General features: G+C 46.5%; 1 pseudogene; it reads left to right on the top strand.

Annotated features, from left to right (window-relative positions):
* The first annotated feature begins 3,071 nt into the window (after positions 1 to 3,071).
* Positions 3,072 to 3,683, top strand: LOC113457887 (annotated as a pseudogene).
* Positions 3,684 to 7,229: the final 3,546 nt, after the last annotated feature.

Here is a 7,229-nt window from a genome sequence, read left to right as displayed (position 1 = left end):
GCGAGCATCTGAAACTCCTGACCCTAAACCATGACTCTCTCTCTCTGCTAGTCAGGCTAGAACTGTGTTGTGTTCAATGAGGCTACAGATTCCTTTTACCCTTTAGAAAAATTCTAGGCAATTTGGGAAGGTTTTCTGGTCCAAGATAATCGTATTTAAATATCTTGATCTTGTTTGGGATTGCAGCATCTCTGCTCATTATTCTATGTAGTTATGGCAACAAAGAACTGTGAATGTGTCCAAAGCATGCAGCAAACCTTCCCATTACTTTGTTAACCTTACACGACCCCTGGTCTGGTATCATTTCTTCGGTTTGTAGATGGATGACTTTATCATCACAGCCTGAGGAAACGAACATATTAACAGTGTTGCGTTTCTTATGAGTGGGAAGACGCGGGTAAGGGATGTAGGGATACAACATCTGCCATAATATCGGCCTACAGTCGTTGCTCAAGGCAAGGAACCTCACTGGACCTTAGTTTCATCCATGAAGTAGGCGTCAGGGTTGGCAATCTTTTTCTTCCCAAGCATTAGGTTGGGGAGCACGTTTGAAAATATTTTGTAAGCTGTAAAGTTCTATTGAATTCTTGTTCCTTGGGAGGAGTCTATTAGTGATGTGGTGAAGGACTGGAGAAGGGACAGGGTGACAGTCATGGGACTGAGTCATAATCAATGGATTTGTTTGGTCCTAATCTGCCAGAAATGTAAGACTTATTTCATTTCGTGTGATTTAGCACATGGGAACCAGGAGCAAGAGCTATGGCTGTCCCATGTGGGAAGCCTACTCTGGAGTCACCAGCTTGCTTCTGGTCAAATTTTCCATCCACCCATGAGGGCTCCTTCCCAGCTCCCACTCTGACAGGAGTTTACACATCTCTTCCTCTTTGAGAGGAAAGTATGCTGCTACCCAACTGCTTTCTCCACCATTCTCCTCTGTAGTGAATGGTGGTGCCTCCCTCACCAGAGGTCCCATGCTATTTCAAAGAAGCCTTGTTAATGTTACCATGCTCCCGTGTTCATGCATGTGCACACATTATGTGAAATATCAGTGACTCTGTCTCCCCACCCAGAGGGGTAGCTCTTAGTATCTATACACCATGTCTGCCCTCTTCAAGTGCCTGGGACAGAGAAAAGACAACAAATTTGTACTGAGTTACAAGACTGAACGACTTGTGTGTGAGAGAGGCGGCAAGACCTAGTATTCAGGACTTAAGATGACGCGAAGCTCCCAAGCGTCTTCTGACGTGTGGAAGTAAACAAGATGTAGCCTACAGCCCAGAGGAGCTTGGGACCGAAGAGCAGGGAGCATGACACTTGCCTGCCTAGCTGAAAGAAATATTGGTAGGCGAAGGACAGTGCAACGGTTAGCTTCCTGTGCCAATGGTTATTTAGTCAAATACTGAATGAATCTCGGCTGTCACTGGGGAAGTAGTTTGTAAACGTGGTTAACATCTGCAGTCGGTTAGCTTTACATAACAGATTGCTCTGTATGGTATGTCTAGGCGACTGTTGAAAGCCTGGGGATCAAGACACTGAGTTTTCTTAGAGAAGACACGGTCTTCAGCTCTTGCCTGAGTCTGGAGCCTACAGGCCTGCCTTACAGCTGACTAGGAACGCAATGCCTCCAGTCAATACATGCGACTTGTTGCTAAAATCCCTTCCCTGGGAGAGATGTAGAGTAGCATCTACCCTCTTCCCGAGGTCCCAAAGACAAGCCAACAAAGCTCACTCTGGGAAGCCCATTCATTTAGCGGGCTTTCTTTAAAGCTTAGGTGAGAAGTTACTGGGATATTGGTACCCCTCCCTCAATTTGCAGCACCCGAAAAACCTTACCAAGCAGGGAAGAGGCCCCTCCACACCATAGCTAGCCCCTCTCCCAGGCCAGAATAGTGGAGAGCAGCTGTAGAGTCAGGAGAACATTCTGTGTCCTGCTCCTCTCAGGGTGTGAACCGTTGATAAGTGAGCTGAGATGATCTTTTGCAAGAGGATGCAGTTGAAGTCGCCAAGATGACAGATGCTTGCCACATAGGCCAATCACTCATGGCAAGAATAAATGAATCTAGGCATATAATACTTATCATTTCAAGGAATATACAGCTATAACATCCTGGATGAATGCCTACATATACATAAGTAGTTTCTAGAGAACACTGGGGAGGGGGGATAAGAGAGGGCTGGTCAATCTGGAAAGTGAAGGGCAAAAGGGAAGGAGGAAGCCAGAATCCCCACTGTTTAAACCACAGGCGAGAGAGGCACAGCTGTCTCCATCTTCCTTGGCATCTGCAGAGAGCTGGACCGCTTTCCACCTCCCCAGGTCTTGGCTGGGGCTGGGCTGGCACACATCTCACAGGGTTGGCCTTTTAGGACATGGATTTTTAACAAACAAGCCCTAAACAGAAGGAAAGGGCAGTCGGGGCAGCAGCAACCCACAATATCCTGTGCCCCAGCCTTGAAGCTGTCCGTGTGGGTGTTCGAGAAACCTAATTAGCACAGGTTCCCTCTGATGCTAGGGAAGTTTCTTTGATTAATGTTTTCATTAAAAGGTCTCCCCTAATCAATCAGCTATAGTATATGCTTACAGGAAGTAGGTTCTTGGGGGCTCAAATACAAGCTGGGTGCCTGAGAACGAGGAGCCTGTGACAGGGTCTTCTTGCAGACACCTCTCGCCCTTCACTCATCTCTGCCGCTTTCCTGAGCACCCCCTCCCACGCCACAGACATTTTATGACAGAATAAAAATTAAACCCTATGCGGCACATTTTTTTTTTCTCAGAGAGAAAAGTTCTCAGTCACCTCAGTAATTAGCTCATGTGGGACAGGAGATGCTGTCTCTGGCACTCCTTCACTGCTGTGACAGCGACATTAATTATTCTCTACCTCTGCACATCCACCGGAGCTTGAAACCTGCGCTCACATTGTTACTTGCCCTGCACCTACTACATGCCAGTTCTCGGGCTTGACCCTAGAATGAAAGGTGACAGACCCGACGAGAGGGCCATATTTTATCCACTTTGAAAAATTTATGCTGGGGAAAGGCAGCCAAAGGGGAGGGCTAAAGAGTATGAAGGGCTTATGATCAAAGTGCAATGTAACTCAGAAGAGCCAGTTCTAGTGCCTGATGGTGGAGGCCGTCTTCCGGGCCACCGGGCAGCCATTGTGGCCAAACAGATACTGGGGGGCCGGAAGGCAGTGGTTGTGCAATGCAAGGGCATCCACATTTATGGCAGGTTCTACAGAAACAAGATAAGCTTTCTCTGAAAGAAGATGAACACCAGTTCTTCCTGCGGTCCCTGTCGCATCTGAGCCCCAGCAGGAACTTTTGCTGCACCCTGCAAGGTATGATGCCCCACAAGACTAGGCGAGACCAGGCTGCCACAGACCACTTCAAGGTGTTAGCTGGAATCCCTCCATCCTGTGACAGGAAAATACTCTGATGGTGGTCCCTGTTGTTCTCAAGGTTGTGTGGTCAACGCCTACCAGGAAGTTTGCTCGCCAAGGTTGTCTGCCTCTTGAGGTGAGCTGGAGTACCAGGCAGTGAGGGACACTCTGGAGAAGCACAAGGCAGCCTGGAGCTGCTACTGGAAGAAGCTGTTCATGGGGCTCTGGAAACAGGCAGAAAAGAACATGAAGGGAAAAATCATCAACTTCACCGAGGTCCTCCAAACCAGTGGGCCCTTGGTGTGAGCCCAATAAAGACTGCCTCAAAGGAAACAAAGATGAACATGCTATCAGTATACACTAATAAAATAAAACAAGTCAAGTCCTTTGCTCTCCTCAGGAGTTGTAGCAGAAAAGCCTTTACCACATATGGGACATTAACTGGCATCTTGGTGTTCAATTTCCCAGCTCCCTGGATGAACCTGGCCATAAGACTACGATGGTGGAGACATCGAGTTCTTCCTGGCACATCAGCTCGAGAGTTTCCAGCTCTGAGCGAAGCCATGGTTGCTTGTCTTGGAGTATGGTTACTTTTCTTGGTGGATTGATCTCCTATACCATCTACAGTCCCTCAAGCAACTGGGGTTCTGTGCTTAGGGGATGGAATGCTACTGCCCTGCATGCACCTGCCCTGTTCCCTTTATCCAGTCATCTGATGGTGTCGGGTTACCCATCTGGTTTCCCTGACTTGGCTGTTGTGAATGATTAGAATAGACTTAGCCTTTAAGATGTTAAACAAACAATCTAAAGCATCCTTCCAAGAAGAGGCACTGTGGTATCTTTGGGAGGGGCTACCCAAATGCCAGGGGAGTTAAGGAAGGTTCAATTTTGGAGGTCTTTTCGGGCACAGGCAGAAGCCTAGACCGGCTATGGCAGCAACCAAGCAAAGCTATGAAGCAGCATCTTCCCCTGTCCCTGAAAGGAGGCACAGCCATAGCTCTTGTCATTCTCCAGCCCGGAGGAAGGCAGTCCCCCTTCCCTGACAGCCAGTGTCTAGGCATAATTCCCTGTGGAATCCAATTTTGAACAAACCGACACAGCTAGTTCCTAATAAGTAGTGAATTCTATTTATCAGAAGCTCCTTACAGCAACTGCATCAGACAGACAACGCTGTCATTGCCCTCTTACAGGCAACAAGACGAAGCACCGAGGGCTGTGACTCACCCAGGGCCCTGTGATCATTTAGAAGAAATATGAGAAGCCAGGCAGCATGGCTCCACAGCCCAGGATAATGACCACTGTACCACACTGCTTCCTAACAGCTCACCAGTGTGCTCTTGACATTTGCTTCAACAGCTCAAGCCCCAGCACAGGCTGATTTATCCTCAAGCACATAACAGAATTGAAGAACTGAACGTGTCATCCTATAACTGGATTCCTGGGCAACAAAGTCATGGTTGTTTTGAAACTCACTGGGGAACACCTTTTCGGCTGCTCTGAATATTCCATTTCTTCTTGCCCTCTGCCCATACCGTGGGCCTTGGGTGAAAGGGGAGAAGAGTTTGTCCTTGTGTTCACAATTCTTTCTGGAAAGTAACTTAGCAGTCTCCTTAGGTCTGAGTAAAAACAGTGGAGAAGATCTAGTCACCTCCAAATGGCAAAGGGCTGAACAAGGAAGGTCAACATGGGCTAGCTACGTTCTGGGACACGGACCCGCGCCGGTAGCTCCCAGAGTCCTAGCATCCCATATGGTAGGGCCTTGTTGCTTCCTACCTGCCTTGTATTTCCTGTCCTTTCACCTCCTGTTGCCTCCCCACAGGAGCTCTGTGAGTTCCCTTCTGGTTCCTAAGTCTCCAAGTCCTCACAGCCTCACTGTGTGTTGTGCTACAAACACAGCTATTGTCTTCCAGGCAGGGCCCTCTTGGCTAACCATGCCTTGTCCAGAAGCTCACAGGGCTTTCCTCTTTCCTTGTCATTTCCTTGTGAGGAAGGAAGGCCTTATCCTTCCCTCTGTGCTCTGGCTGCATCCTTCCCAGCCCTTCCCAACACTTGCCCTTACCCACTTCCTCCTGATCTGCTTCCTCAATTGCAATTGCTCCCCATGTTCTTATGCAGACAGTAGATGATGGAGATCTGAATGGTCTTATGGGGTCTGCTCTTGGCCTGGCTTCCTGGACGTGGCCTCGTCTTACTCTTCTCTTCCTGTCCTAAAGCTACCCATTCTTCTCAGTACTTCTTTCTCTGTTTCCTGCAAACTCCAGCCAGAGGTAAGGCTTCATCTCTCTTGAAAACTACTGAAAAAGTCCCAAACTTACCTCTAGCCAGTATCAGATTCCCCATCTTCCAAACTTAGCCCCTCCTTAAATCTCTACCTACCGCTAACTTGCTCTGAGATCCTAGCCAAGACTTTCTCCTTTTTAGACCTCATTTCTCAAATATCTGCTGTCTTATGTCTCACTCATAAAGAAGTGTTTTTCAGATCTCCAATACGTACACGAGGAATAAAGCAAGCTGCTCAGGAGAGTGAGTCTGATTTTGTCTTTAATTGTGTGCACACGTGTATATGTTTGCTTTTGTGTAAAGGCCAGTGAGACAATGAGTCAGCAATTTAGCCTCCCTGTTCCTAAAATCTCCTACTCTGTCCACAGAGCTGAATGTTTAGCAGATGTATTTTTAAATGTAATTCTGACCACTTGGCAATAATCAGTTGGAGGTCCTTCTCTGGGAACTCTTTCGGCATTCAATAGCTGTTGTTTCTGCTTAGAGTTGAGGCACCATGAGATTTACCCGTTTCATGCTAACCTGCCTTTTAGTGATGTCATTCTTTAGTTCTTGTTTAGGAGACATGTTGACAAGATTCTTGTATTACAAATAACATTATACAACCGAATAAGCTGGATTTATATATTTAAAATAATATTAATATAAATAATATACAACAAATATATATATATGACAACAATTAAAGGAAAAGGCCATGGATTTGAGAGATGGGAAAGAGGAACTGGATGGTGGTGAGTCTACCCAAAATGCTATGGTGTGGGAATGACTTTTCATCTGGTACTGAAGACAAACCAAAAAGACAATTATTCTTTTCAAAGAATCCCACACATAGAGAAGTCAGTAGTCCACACAGCAGAATATGGCATGTACACTAAAAAGTATGAAGGGGACAGATTACAGAGAGGGATTTAAGTGGGAGACTCATGAAACAGACAAAAATTAACTTGGTAAGAACGAATCAGGAATGGGATTATAGAAATAAAGACACTGATGTAAACCCAAGGGATGAACTTCATGGATGAGCAAGCCAATGGATGTCGTAGAAACAGCACTTATGACTACGGGAGTCTGTGTGAGGACAGGTGCTCATGACCATCAAAGTCTGTTCATGGAGGAGTTCTGGTCATAGGCGAGGGCAGGGTTCCCACACTGAAGGCTGAAAAGGTACTCAGGGAAATGTTCCAAAGTAGGTAGCTGAATTAAACAAGCATGGAGGATATAAGGTTTGAAGATGAGCAGTTCTTGGTTACCTGTTTAAGGACCGGCCAAGACTGCTTCATGGTTCAGTCCCATTCCTAAGATACAGCAAGTGTTGCTCTTCTCTTCCTTTCTTATGCTCAGCTAGAATATAAACGGAATATGACTGTCCCACAGTATGATTAATGGGAAAGTTTTGATTGTAAATATGAGAGAAAGAAAATAGCCAGAGGCATCTGGAAGAGTCCAAAGCAAAGACAGAAAGTAATAGACTGGTAAAATGAAGAAGTCCAGCAGACTAGAGCATGCCTTGAGAGAATCAGGAGAGAGAGAGAGAGAGAGAGAGAGAGAGAGAGAGAGAGAGAGAGAGAG

The sequence above is a fragment of the Microtus ochrogaster genome, chromosome 2 (assembly GCF_000317375.1).
Source record: "Microtus ochrogaster isolate Prairie Vole_2 chromosome 2, MicOch1.0, whole genome shotgun sequence".
Lineage (NCBI taxonomy): Eukaryota > Metazoa > Chordata > Mammalia > Rodentia > Cricetidae > Microtus > Microtus ochrogaster.
Note: the sequence above shows the minus strand (reverse complement) of the source record. Positions and strands in the feature narration are given on the sequence as shown.